This window comes from Alosa sapidissima, chromosome 16, assembly GCF_018492685.1.
Source record: "Alosa sapidissima isolate fAloSap1 chromosome 16, fAloSap1.pri, whole genome shotgun sequence".
Taxonomy (NCBI): Eukaryota; Metazoa; Chordata; class Actinopteri; order Clupeiformes; family Clupeidae; genus Alosa; species Alosa sapidissima.
In genome coordinates, this window is record NC_055972.1 from 9152153 (window position 1) to 9167549 (window position 15397).

Below are 15397 nucleotides of genomic sequence, written 5' to 3' on the forward strand. Positions count from 1 at the left end.
GGGTATCGCCTCTTGTGATGACTCATAGAATGCCTCTCGTCCAATCAGAAATCAATAAATAGATTGACCTAACTGCTGTATAGTCCAAAATGGATTGTTTATAATTAGTCTCTACACATTACTTGTGCCACTGGCAGAGCTGTTTAATGCTTGCTTGAGTTAACTGATCTTAACTTATACAAGACCCGTTCTCACTTTTAGCATGAAGAGTGTGATTGCTTGTGTACAAGTCTGTGATGGATGTAATATAAGGTGCAATTTCCTCTGAATAATTGAGTCATGTGCGTGGTTTTTCGGATGCTTAGAGTGCTAAGGAGGTAAAACATCTGTGATTGGTCCCTATTTGTAATGAGAAGAAAACTATACCCGTCACAGTTACATTGTGTAAAATATATTAAATTAAACAGTGACCTCAGACAGTATGTACTGTATGTACTGTATGTACGTATGGACAGTACAGTACAGTATAAGGGCTTTCAGATATAACCTCCAGAGTATATGCGGAGGTTTGTCAAACGCTAATAGGCTACTTGAAGTAGGCACGTAAGTGCACATACTTGAAGCTGACCTACGGTATTTGTATGTGTGCTTCAAATGTATCTGTTTTCAACGTTATGTAGCAGAATTACTTGGCTATGGAACCCAAATCTGGTTTGCGTTCAAGAGAGCATGCACAAACTTTATGGTACCAGCCAATTCAGTAGGCTAACTCAAGACTTCAAGGCCATCATATACAACGTTTTTAAACAACAAACAAAACACTAACATAACAGTGAAGTGGTTTGTTTTTTCATGGTTTATTTTTCCAAAAGCACCCTCTCCCCATGTGTCTATATTGCATTTACGTAAGGAGCTTGGAACAAAATTGGGTTTTCTTCGTTTTCATTTTCTCTAGACATATTTATTCTCAACAATATCGGGCTCAGCAGTGAGGCCATGAGAAGGCTATCAATGAACAGAAAACCGAAAACCGCGTTGGCTAACAATTTATTGAATAGGCCTACTCCTGTTATTGTCGTCAACGACGCCGTTGTAGGCTACTGCCTTTTCAGCGCCTTCTGCTTATGATGATTTGGTCTTTTGAATTCCTTTGGCCTTGCGATGCGGTTGTAGGCTACATCAACGTGTCTCTTGCCGTTCCCTTCATGTGTTCTATCACAATGCTGTCTGCCCTCATGGACAGTAGCTTCGGGATGTCTGCATCTTTTCAGGTCGGAGATTTTCTGGACAGCACTATGCCACTCAATCATGACACAGGCATTTATGGCCTTAAGTCATATTTAAGTGCCCCCACCACATAGACGCACGAAAGAAACGTCATCAACACGCCCTCTCACTAGGTGTGCATTTTAACCGCATGTTCTACACTTCGTTCAGACACAGCACATTTACATAATGTCCAGAGGAAATACTAGGAGGGGAGTAGAACAACATCCGGCTAAGTTCGGACTTTCATATGACCGTTTATGTTGTTCAGATATACGGCCCAATCGTTTAACATCCGCAGAACCTCCGGCCTTACACGTATGTCTGAAAGCCCTATATAAGTGTGTGTGTGTGTGTGTATGTGTGTGCGTGTGTGTGCCTGTACTTGACCCTACATGTGTATTTCTGTGTTTTTTAATATTTGATGCATGATTTATCTTCAGTGTTCACAAGGGAGAACCATTATAAAATATGAATGGCTTTGCCTTCTGCAAATGTTTGCTTTTGTCAGTCTAAATGCCAGTTCAAAGAGAAATATGGCCACTCTGTACAGAAGTCCAGTCTTTGGTGTGCAAACAAAAGCATTATTACATTATTCATTGAGAAGTCATTTATACTCCATTTCATAGAGACCGCCAATCAAAAGGAATTGTTTTGTCATATGACATCTACTCAAAGCTAATGTTTAACATCTCTGGTGGGGCTTTCAGATATGAGACGTGTGGTAATCGCCATGCTGTATCAAGCAAATAATCTTGAAAGCATTTGTTTACCATATAGGGAACACCTGCTGAATTGTTTTAGGAGGTATATGTATCACCTATTCTTGTTTGTGGTAATTCTGATCACATTTTTTATCAAAGACCTCATTAAAAACAGGCTGGATTTACATTGTGTTTAGCCTTTGTGAGTCACTCAAAGCTTATGATGGAGTGCGTGCTGAGACACACGCAACAGAGAGGCATTTAGATAGACTAGACGAGCTTGCAAGCTTTCTGCCAGTAATCAGTTTTAAAGCAATCTTTTCCTCATCTTACATCCATTGTCAGAGAGCTGATTTGACCGCTATTAACAAAGAGGAAATTAATCAGGAAGTCTGCTCTCAAATGTGAAATGGATTTGTGGCCGTGAATTTCAAAGATATGATATCAAGGTCACAGCATTTACAAGTGGCATTTCGCTGGTGCGACTCAATCGAAACCAAATTCATGTGAGACAACACTGTGGCAGGTGCACAAGTATTGCAGGCCATTGGGAGAGAACAAAACATCTAAATCTGCCCTGCAACTGAACAAAAGCACCACCAACCACCTTAACTCTCCACACCACCAGACGGGCAGTGTCTCAGGGCCAATAGTGTGAGGACCACTCTAGATCACAGTCTGGTTATCACTTCTGTACTTCAGATAATCCAGCTCCTCTTTTTTGTGCAGCATGTTATTAATTTAGCATGTTATGCCGCTTTCCATGGCATTGGCCAGTGGTACTCCGCATAATGTGAGCACATTATTATTCCTCAGCTCTCTAGGCCTCAGATGGTGCAGTTGTGTTAAAGTTTTATCCTGTTGGCTCCTTCAGATGAGAATTCTGAGAAAGTTTCAAGTGCTCTGTGTTGTATTTCAGATACCTTTCTCTCTGTGAAAAAACACACTTTTGGTAGAGAATTTGGCTGCTATCCCAAAAAGTGTAGTAAGCATATTACATTTTGGTGGTTGTTGCTATTTTTAAGTCCGCTAACTGTGTGGCTTTTCATTGGAAAGCGAACCAGAAAGGAGATATTTTCCATAAAGAGTACCATTTATATGAGGCCATGCCGGGGCCCAAACCAAACAGCCTTGTTAATAACTCACACACTCAGGCATCAGCTGCTTCACATAACACATGACCGAAATTATCAAAAATATCAACCCTGCTGCAATACCTCAGAATGTCTACATTTGTATTTGTATATGTTTTAAGGGGCAGTTATAGATGTTGTGATCATTTGTGAGTCTTTCAGATTTTTTTTTGGAAGTTTTAATCAGAAATAAAATCTGCAAATCCACAAACTACTGACTTGTAATAAGCAAACTGAGGATTAAGCTAGTTCAGGGCACTAATGCTCCGTAGCAGGGACTGCCAAAGAGCCTATTCCCTATTCTGGTTGTCTGTTATTGCAAGACTATTCCTTGCAGTACTCTGTAGGCCATCACTGATTATTGCAAGACTATTCCTTGTAATTAGTCTGGAGGCCCATCACTGATAAGAGATTAGCCAAGTACTTTGTCTAAGGAGCCAGTCATCAAGCTTTGAGGAGTGGTTAGGTCCTTATGAAGTGCAGTCATTTGACATATGACACATATTTGACATAACAAACACAACAATGGTGATGGCAAAGGAGGTCATCTGTTAGTGGTTGTGTGGATGAAGCCATGCACACCTGAGAAGAAAGTTTTTCCTCGTAGAGGAAGATGTTATGGGTCTTACCCATATAGCAGTGGAACATAGAGGAAGATGTTATGGGTCTTACCCATATAGCAGTGGAACATAGAGGAAGATGTTATGAGTCTTATCCATATGGCAATGGAAAATTGGATTCATTAACTGCCTGCGTACATTACTTGTGTGAGATCTGTTTTCACTAAGGACAATTATTCTGTACAATCTGAAAATTAATTCAGATTGTACAAAGTACATTAATAATTACTTTAACAGTTTTGTTAAGTCAAGGCATGGAATACCGGCCTAGACACAAAGAGCAGTGTCATATGTGGCTTGTCCATGAAGAAGGCCTATATGGGAATCAGTTGTCCATGGCTATGCCTATTTAATATCTGTCAAAATGAATCCAAATATTTCATACATCAATAATTTTTAAAGCTGACCTATTTAGGCTAGTCCCAGTGAAAAGCTGAGGTAGCCTAAAGGGTGTGCCAGGCAAATAAAGAAGCAATGTTTTGTTTTGTCCAAAACTAGACAGTAACTACCTGACAGCCTGTTGACAACAGCAACAGCACAGCTGGCGCAAATAAGGAAATGTAAAGCTAGCTTACTGGCACAAATAAAAAGGTAGTGTAAAGCAGTGGTTCTCAAACTGGGGGTCGGAAGACATTTTCTGCCTCTGCTTCCAATGCCCATCATACAACATTTTGAAACCAAATTTCGCCGGAGGTCGAGGGAAGGGGGTCACGAGATATGGCCCATGTTTTTTAGGGGGTCGCCAGACAAAAAGTTTAAGAACCACTGGTGTAAAGCATGCAAAGCATGCAAACTGGCACAAATAAAAGGTAGTGTAAAGTACCTCAGTTAGCTGAGGTACTTGGGTGATTCTCTGATGATGCCTTGCTGTAAACTTTTATAAGTATAAGTATATACTCTTTTGATCCCGTGAGGGAAATTTGGTCTCTGCATTTATCCCAATCCGTGAATTTAGTGAAACACACTCAGCACACAGTGAGGTGAAATACACACTAATCCCGGCGCAGTGAGCTGCCTGCTACAACAGCAGCGCTCGGGGAGCAGTGAGAGGTTAGGTTAGGTGCCTCGCTCAAGGGCACTTTAGCCACTTCCTACTGGTCGGGGTTCGAACCGGCAACCCTCCGGTTACATGTCCGAAGCACTAACCAGTAGGCCACGGCTGCCCACAAGGGATTTTCACAGGGATTCACGACCAGCCGTGGCCCACTGGTTAGCACTCCGGACCTGTAAACGGAGGGTTTGCCGATTCGAGCCCCGACCAGTGGGCACGGCTGAAGTGCCCTTGACCATGGCACCTAACCCAAATGTGTCTGTGCATAGCTCATCATCGTCTTGCTTTCCCCCCTGTTCTGTGATTGGTTCCCTATCTCAGGCGAAAATTTGCTCCATGGTCTCCAGGCTGCCTTAGCAGCGTGAATCAAATCGCGCGCAAGGCAGCATGGGAACACCCAGGCTAGTGTTCACTGTGTGTTTCACTAAATCACGGATTGGGATAAATGCAGAGACCAAATTTCCCTCACGGGATCAAAAGAGTATATATACTTATACTTATACAACCTGAAATGTATATTGAATAGCCTGTGTGGCCAGTGCATAAATGACCACTTGCCATAAAAATGCATTTCAGGATGTTATATAAACTAGGTACTTATACAATCACACCTGGAAGTCTGGCACACGTTGCATTTGAATTTGGCTAACAACCACATACATGTCCAATCTTGACCATCAAGTGGTTGGTTCCAGTGGTAGTCAATCCTCAAGGAAATTACATTCATAACATGTTTTGTGATCATTTCAGTCTGAAATTTAAAATTGTTGGTAAAGGGAATACATCATCAGGTAGTCTGAAAACCATAAAAATGAAGATAACTAATACTCTAATTTGAAGCAAATACTGTTGCTATTAATGCAAACCAAGGAAATGCCACATCTTTAATTTCTAACGGCATGCCTTTCCAGTAATTTCCAGTGAAGTAGCCGCATTGTGTATAAACTGCATGGCAGTGTATTATGCGAATAATAATTAAAAAAAAACATGTATTAACCACACCCGTGTATAAACTGCAGTGTCCAATAGCCCAATGAGTCAAAATCAGATTGTGCTTTAATCATAAGGAAGAATAAAGGGAAGAAATGCATTCCCATGTATAGCCTGCCCCTCTTGTATTAACCTCATAGCTGAAAAATGTTTGATAAACCTTGTAATGTAACAATGTATAAACCTTGATTAATAGTCAGGAAAAATGTTTGCTCTGTATTACTTCTGCTGTCTGTCAAAGTGCACAGGCCAACATATTACACATGGGCCATATTACATACAGGATATTTACATGTAAATATTATTATTGAGCTTTGATGAATCTCTAGCCACAATCCAGTGTTATGTTTAAAAACACTGACAGAAATCTGCCAATTTCTATAATCTAGTTTTATGTTTTGGTTGAGGCATGTGCTGTGTATATGTGCCTTGGCTTTGTGAGGGACAATTAATTGAATTAGCCTACTGTATCTCCACAAAAATGTCAGTATAAGAGTCTAACACTCCCCATGGGTGCACTTGTCCTTGACCCCTTTCCTAAAGGTCTCTTGTACTAACCCATACTTTATGAACATGTAACTTTAAAAAGACCTTTGGCTGTGCAAACTCCTCTGTGGGGGAAAGTGTCACGCTTCTCCAAATGGATCAATTTGGAAAGTCTCTCATATGATGTAATTGCTCCCTATTTCATAAAAAGGATTTATTGAAAATCAGATTCCAGGTTATGGGTTTTTCAATGACAGCAAAAGAAAAATCTAGAATTTACTGTCTGCTTTAATAGCAGGAATTTCTGAAATAATTGTTGCGGGACATGATGGTAAGTTAGCAGTTATAAACCTGCCTTCCATATAAATTACCTAATCAGCAGATCCCTGTGGTTATATAAATTGAGGCAGCCTTTCGTCTTCAATGGCCTGCATGCGCATATAAAGCAGTGATGATGGTCATATACTTCACTAGAAGAGGGGCCCACATCAGTGTTTACAGAGGTGGGAGGAGGTACCAGGGTGAAATGGATGACTTTCCGCACGCTCAATCAACTGTGAAATGTGTGTTTAATCATCCCAAGAAACCCCCTTGGTTTATTTGTGTTGCAACAGGGATTTACATTTCTAAACATCCCCCATATTAATCATTACTTCATCACTTCCCCTCTCTGACAGGCTGAATAAACTCCTCACTGTGCCAGGCTGTGTGTGTGTGTGTGTGTGTGTGTGTGTGTGTGTGTGTGTGTGTGTGTGTGTGTGTGTGTGTGTGTTCGTTCCTCAGGGTCAGGGGGTGGTTGTGGGTGTGAAGAACCACACAGAAGTAGGTTTCTTCTAACCTGCATGAACCTAAGCTATATCTTGAACTAAATAGCCACTTGAGTCTTGCCTCGTTTGTAACTCTTATGCCCCAAGGGTGTTACAGTCCAAAAAAGTGACCTGAAAGAATTGTTTTGGCTTAAAATGTTCAAGGTCCTCTGGAAACCATCTGTCATCAGCATAATACTTCATATAACTTCCATAACTTGACAAAACCAAGTGATGAGCCACTCTTCTGACTCCTGACTTGGAGGGCTTCTCAGTGATGTATGTGTTTGTGGGATTACTCTTCACAATGGGACTCTGGGTGATTTCCGTTTCCCTCTCTCATCATAATGACATGCAGAACACATTGCCATCAACAAAGAATCCTTCATGAATGAGTAAAGTATAACTTCATCACCTGGATGAGGAACATGTTACATTTGCCACTTTAAACAAGATGAATGGGTCACTCAGGCATTTACATTCTCATACATTTTTATGACTTGAGCTATGAAGTGAATTTGATATATCAGTAACAAGATAAATGATGGGCATAAAGTCTTGGCAGCCATGACTTTAAACAATCTTTCACTGGATGCCACTTTTTGTTCATTTAACGTGAGTCTCAGGAACGGTCTGTCATGCAATCTCGCGCGCACACACTCACACACACATGCACACACATGCACACACACACACACACGCACACACGCACACACACACACACACACACACACACACACCTACTAAAGGACCACTGTAGCAGAGATGAAAATAGGCTTGATTTGAATGTAGCAATTGCTCAGCGTATCTCTTGCTGTTTAAACACCACAGAGGCACATCGTACATTGTACTTTTTATACACAAATTCAAAATATGACCTGCTTTCAGGTCAACTGTTGAACAGTGTAATTGTAGTATTGTCACTTTCAACATTTCTACCACAAAGGCCCGTGCGAGAGAAATATAATTGAAGACTTGAATAGGATATACAAACAATAAGAAATGTGAGATGAATAACAAGTTAGAAGAGAGTTGGAAGCAGAACTTTTAAAATATGCATGAACTTTCTGTTGATTAGCAGCAATTACTGTAAATGAATGGCGTAGGCAATTTTACTTCCTAGTACCGCTGACACCTCATCTATGATTGATTAGGGAGAAGTGAATGACATGGCAACTTGACTTCCTAGTACTAGCCTACTTTCTCCTAAGCTGTAACTGGTTAGCGTGTTATGAATGAAATATGTGACTACAAGAACTTTGCTAAAGCTATCATTTCATTAGAGTTTTAGATGGCCCATTAGTCTCACTAACTGACATGGCAACTTGACTTCCTAGTACTAGCCTACTTTCTCCTAAGTGGTAACTGGTTAGCATGTTATGAATGAAATATGTGACTACAAGAACTTTGCTAAAGCTATCATTTCATTAGAGTTTTAGATGGCCCTTTAGTCTCACTAACTGCCAGTGAGAATTCGGAATTACTAACAAAATTTGTCGGCAAATTCATTTTTTGAACAAATCCAGTATTGCTATGTTAGCATACACCACATTCTTTAGCCCTATTTCCTGTCTATTCAGTTATTCTGTTGAATCTGTCAAAGACACATTGGGCTCTTATTTCATTGACGGACGGATGATCTGGTAATGAGCAGATCAAAAAGCAAAGTCCACCACGTATGAACTAATTCAAAACTGCTGTGTGTGGGATTTAGGATGATCTATTAGCAGAATATGGATATGGTGTTCAAAATTATGTTTTCATTAGTGTAGCCTAATACCTCTAAATACGAACCATTGTGTTTTAATTTGGCTTAGAACGAGTCTTCTATATCTACATATAGAGCGGGTACCCCGCCAAGGAGTCCACCATGTTGCACCACCATCTTGCTACAGTACCCCAAGGAGGACAAACCACAACACAGGCTCTGGAAGAGGGCCTTTCACATTTTTATGTCATGCAACAGTATAACAGCCATATTTTTCCCATCGGGTTGCAAATGAAGTGGTTTTCAGTTGGTTGCAATTCAGCAACTGCACCACTAGATGCTAGACACTGTAGCTTTAATAACTTGAGCAACTTGACTAACTTAATACCATGATCTACCATGATAGCAAGATCTTACGCACAAACATGGGTGGGTCAACACAATGCTCCCACACGTCACACGCAAGGCATGAACTAAAGCTTGTTCCTGGCTGTTGTGCTCACTGCCCGTTAATGATTTGTTTAATCATCATTTATATGGACACAAACAGGAGTTGTACATGTTGATGTAATTGATACAAATGTAGGTGATTATTCACCTGTTGGGAAATTCATGTTTGACTCAGGATATATCCCCTGTCATAGACTGATCAGGAATAGTAAATGGAGCTGTTGGAACATCTGGAGCAATGGCAGTTGGAAACTTTTTCTCTCTTAATAGATTTACAGCTCCTGCTGGAAGGAACCACTAAAAAAATTCCAAGAGATTTTATCTATGCCAGACAGGTTGACAGACACATTTTGCCCATCTTGATTCCAGATTAAAAATGTCCATGTCAGGACTCAAGGGATGGATTATGACTTATCTCATCACCCTTATTTGAAATGACTAGGGTCTGAGTCATTTCAGAGCCACCATCACCAGAAAGCACTTAAATACAGCCGGGTTCTTCCAGAGTAACAGTGTTTTTGTTAGGTTACTGTTTAGTTTTGAACTTTGGCTCATTGACTGACGTGATATTTTGCATTTGGAGACATTATGCAGGCAAAATACCCATCAACACACAATGTGTATGCATATCTTTGTGTATATGTGTGTATGTGTCTGTGTGTGTGTGTGTGTGTGCATGTGTGTCTGTGTGTGTGTATATGTCTCTGAGTGTGTGTGTGCGTGTGCATGCATGTGCATGTGTGTAAGCTTTGTTTAAGGGGTGAAGTCATCTTTTGTGCAGGGAGCCCAGGCAGAGACCAACAGGGAGCTGAACAGTGGGGCCTTGTCTGTCAGGCCTCCTGACAGACCCTTTCATTTCCACACTAATGGCGAAGCAAGGCTCCGCCAGGCCTCTCTGGCCCTTCATGGAAAACAAAACTTTCGTTACTTGGATGGAGCTGACTGCTCACAGCTCCTATGATTAATGACTTGTGGCTACATTGTGTGGAAGCTGCTAATTAACTGCAGACTGATTAAAGACATGTAAACTTCTGCTGATAACCTGCGATCCCCCCCCCCCCTGCTCTCTTCAGCACAGTCTTGGCATGTGGAAGCTCTTACTGCCAAAATTGTAAGAACCAGACCAGCGTTGAGTATGATGAATGTATCCTCCAACAGGCGTATACAGGCTCTAATTTAAAGCTATTTAGCGTGTGACATATTGGCAGTGCAGTCCTTCTCTCTCCCAGTCTTCTGTTCCTGTTTCATGGAAGAATCCAAGTTTTTGGGGTATGCTTTCAAATGTAAACTTGACGGATTGTTGAATAGAGTTGTGTACTGGCAAAAACAGCTTTCTAGATCTCTCTTCGTTTCTCGCTCAGATTTGTTTTTGTCTAAAGAAAAAAAACATTTGACATTTGTATGCATTAGGCTAGTAGTAGTCAACTGAACGAATAAGATGACTTATGTGTTCAAGGATCTCTCATTTTTTCCAACTTAGAACAAATCGCAGGTCTGGGTGGAAGACTAGGCAGTCCGTTTCTAAATTGACCTGAAGCCAAACAACATCTAAATAGTTAGACAAGCGTAGCAATGTCTCATTCTTCACATGCAGAGGGCAAGATGAATCACTGGGATCCAAAGGCCTGTCACCTTGAGTTTATGAAAGGAATCATTTTTCTAACTCAAACTGATGGAGCAGAGAGTGAAGGAATGCTAGCGTCAATCCAGCGGTGTGACTCTTTTGACAAGGCACTGAAGACAACTTCCAACTAATTCATAATTTTTGCAAAAACATGCATGATCAAACTGAGCCCCAGCTCATCCAGTTTTCCGATAGATGTCGACATCATCATCTTCTCCATCATAATCTGATCTGAGGAGCTCCAATGTCACATCACGTTCCTCTCCCTCTGTTGCACGGACTGAAGATCAGTTTGTGCTTCAGCAAACGTACATGGTTGGGGGTATTTTATTCAGTTGCCATCACAGACTCATTAAACCCGTAACTGACAGAAACATCAGTGATGGAAATTAGTCAAACTGTGACATTTTCAAACCAACAACAGTCATTTTTTTCTGGCAATTAAAGTGTCTTAGCTGCTGTGGTGCTGTTGCCGCAGAGCAACCCTACATGGCACTGAGAACATGGGACATCCAAGGACACATCACACCATATTAACACACATAACAACAATTCCACAGAATTCCCAGTGCTATTTTGGCTATCTATATGGGTGGAGCAAGTTTCGTCATAGGGGTTTAATCTGGTAACCTAATTTGAGCTAAGAAAAGAATAATGCTGAGATTCCTGTGTGTTTTTGTGGAGCAGAGAGGAAAAGAGCTACAGAAAGAAAGACAGAGAGAGAGAGAGAGACGAAGGGAAAAACAGAAGGGTGTGTTGGGGAGATGAAGAAGCACTGGTCTGGTGTGTTGGTGGTGGTGGTGGTGGGGGGGTACTGCCTTGGGGGCCATGTGATTGGAGAGACACGGGGGGAGAGGAGTCACCGCCTTCACTGGCCTCCATTTTATCACCACCCTCCTATAATTAGGTTGGTTAACATACTGCCATGTATGCAGTCATGTTGACTGGGAACTTAATCAAGTTACTATTGAGTTCTCTGTCCCCTCTTGCCCACGGTGATGCTTTTAGTTGCTGAGTTATTGCTGTGACCTATAAGAGGAAATTATCCACGGACACAAGTTTGGTCTTTTCACCTCCTGTGTGAAAATATTTAGCAAACGGGTGACAATTATGAGAAATAGAGGCAAACAAACTGTTCTACATGAGTATAAAACATAAAAAATGCAGCAAGATCTCTGCGTGGTACTGCATACCTTATGTTTGCTGGCAGTCCATTAAGGGTGATAGACATTTCACTTACCTAAGTCAAATATAACAGTCTAGTATTCATTAATATAAGGAGGGCGGTTGCTGAATCAAACCTACCATCTGGTTAAAACGACAGAATAATCTACAACTCATGATTAGGTCTAAGGAGTGGAATTTCACTTTAATCTTTTTCAGGGCTCGAAATTTCCATCTGCACAGAACGGCACATCATTTTTCTTCAAGACAAATGTGCTGTTTTTCATGTTCCAAAATTAGATCAGAAGAAAACGATTAATCATGTCATGGCCTGGGAAAGGAAACAAAGATCTGATTTTTTCCCCCTCTCTCTCTCTCTCTGCCTCTCTCTCTCTCTCTCTCTCTCTCTCTCTCTCTCTCTCTCTCTCTCTCTGCCTCTCTCTCTTATTCCCTCCTCAGCTCCAGCCAAAAAGCATGTTCCATCCATGCTTTCCTAAATTGTTTGTATTTGTTTTCTACTAGTCACTTCTCGAAGATGAGATATGTGTGTTGATGATGTGTCTTCAATTAGCATAGCTATTTTCCTCTGCGTGCAACCCCCTCCAGCACCCAGCAACAGATGGTGACCTGTTTGTATGTGACACCATAACCAAATTCTAAACTCAGAGGAAGCAAGTCACCGGGGCTGCAAATTAGTGAGACCACACAACTGTCAGGTGCTGGCCTCCTCTGACAGTTGTAGCCCATTACAGGAACATTGATGTTTTCACAGTGTGACAAAAAGGAATCCTTTTTTTTCTCCCACTCTCTAACAGAAGACCTGTCTGTCAGCTGGCTCTCAAGTCATAACAAATCACTGGCACTCAGCTGAGGCTGAACATTCGGAGCGTCAGGAGGAAGATAAATGACCTGCAGGCCTTTGAAGTGCTTTGGCAGTTCAGATGGGTCCGTGGCGCTGACAGAGAAATATACACAACAGCGCAACCAATAATGAGAACATTAAGCATTCCAGCCTCCCTGACAGGGCTGACAGAAAGGCCTAGCCTGACATCAATCATCTCCCGTGGCATAACCTTGACAATTAGTCTCTTCTCCCTGATACTCAGCACAAACCCCTCTCTGCTTGCCTCTCCTGCCTCCCCCCCCCCCCCCCCCGACATGATCTTTCGCTCCTGGCCACAGCAGCGATGTTGGAGACCAGATGAGGTTTACTCTCCTTTTTTAACTCGTGCCAAGCTGGGGGCAGAGGGGACAAAGCCATCGCGGAGGTGACAGCTCAGTGGGTGCTTTGGCTGGTGCGCACTCTCCCCTCACACACCAGCCTAAACCAGTTTACACCGTCATCGTCGCCCGGAGTGTAATTAAAAGTCTGGTCTGCATACGGTTTACATTTATCCTTCCCCACGCTGGTTTTTATCTCAAGTAAAGTGAAGCACATTCCCTCTACTCTGGGCACCACAGGCCTGTTCATCTTGCAGCCATAAGCAACTATGCAAATATGAGACCATTAGCCAAATACCAAATCTATGGATGGCCAAGGCTCAGTAATCAGATCAGCTGTAGCCTCCATGCATTTTAGATTTCTGAATATGGGTATTAATGATGCCCTTCAGGCATTTGGGAATCATATAAATATTTCCATTTGAGACGCCTTTCACATTTCTACTGGTGACTCAGAGGGAAAGAGAGAGAGAGAGAAGAGGAGTGTGTTCAGCTAAGGCAACAACACATCACGTCAAAGGCTTTAAGAGCGGAATTACAAACGCAGTACATTTTCATGATACCGTCACAGTAATGATGACAAGTGTAGTCTAAAGATAAGACACTGTTTAATAAAGTATTCTTCTGAGTTTGCTACACATCTCATTGCCAGTAAACATTGGCAAAAGTTCAATCTAACCATACATTTCTCTGAACAGTGTTTGGCTTATCGGGCACAGTTGTATGCCCTTTATTTGTGGACTAAGTGCATTTCGCTCCAGTTCCCTTGGGCCTAAGGTATTCACTATCCAAATGTAAATCAGTGGGGATGGGCTGACACCAAGTGTGTTTCGCTCGCAGGTTCTCTGCGCTTGTATGGTGCTCCTGCTCACCATTTGGTTACGGCATGAAAAATGAGTTGTGTGGAATGAAGACATTTCCCCTTTGACGAGCACATTTGCAACAAGGTATGTCAAGGATGTGAAGCAAGGGGTATGGGCAACCTTTCAAGAGAGTATTTTTTACCCGCTTATTGGACGAGCAATAAATATCAGGCCGACAGGCCCTTCTCACTGTTACAAAGCCTACCTGCAACTGAGCTGGATAATTAGCAGCCTTGAAGATGATATATGACTTTCATTACCCTCTGGGACTGGAGAGACTAAATGAGGACAGAGCTAATTGCCGTGCAAAGCAGTTTGGCATGAATGAAAAAAAAGCACGCAGGCACAGTCTGGAGCCAAAAAAGGGCCCTGTTGCCGCTCTGATCTCCGACTTGCTTTTTTGCCTGCAGGAGTTCACTTGGTGTCCATAAATCACAGGCTGCTTACAGCTCAAAGTGCCCTGAGTCATCAACATGCAATAAGCTGAGTGACAGATACCATCCTGACTACATTAGGCCCCCCAGTTCAAATGTAGCTGCACTCATTCCTTCTGTTTCTTTTTTCCCTTTTGTTTCCTCCACTTCATCTCTTGCGCCCTCACTTTCTCTCTCTTCCTCACTCTATCTCTCTTTCTCTCTCTCTCTCTCTCTCTCTCTCTCTCTCTCTCTCTTTGCCTCTCTCTCTCTCTCTCTCTCTTTGCCTCTCTCACTCCTCCTAACCACCTCCATGTCTTGCACTTAACTGAAAATGAAACCCAGGCAGACCAGGGTGGATTTCAGTGTAAAACAAAAGCAGCCGTGGTCACGTGATGGTCATAACCGCCAAGTGGGCAAAAGAGCTGGAAAGTAAAAAAAAAAAAAGTTTTCTTTGGGGTGGGCGTGGGGGTGAGTGTAGAGGGGAGGAACTGAGGTGAGTGCAGGCGGAGAGAAAAGTGCTTCCAGGACTTGCTCTCTCATGAGTGCCAACAGTAGAAGCTAATGCTTAAAATGGTAAGGTTAAGTATGTTGGCATCCAGAACAGCGAAAAGTACTGGTCTCCTGCTGACATGTCAATTCAATTTCAGCGAGCTCCTTCGCTGGTTGGGGGGAATAGATGAGGAAGAAAGAGGGGGGGGGGGGGGGGTGGTGCAACTCATTCCATTTTGGACTGGGTAACCCACGAAATTCCAAGAGGGATTTTACAAAACCCTCCTGACATGGTACTTCCTCAACTCCACAGCCCTTTTAGATCAGTTCAGTTGCAAAAAATCACTTGTTGCACTTGCATGACTTGTCCAGTGTGCTCAGAGAGCAGAGGAATGAATCTGCCTGATATTTACTCCTTTGGGCTGCTTTGCTCTCCTCTCGCAACATGAGCAATCTCTTTTCCACA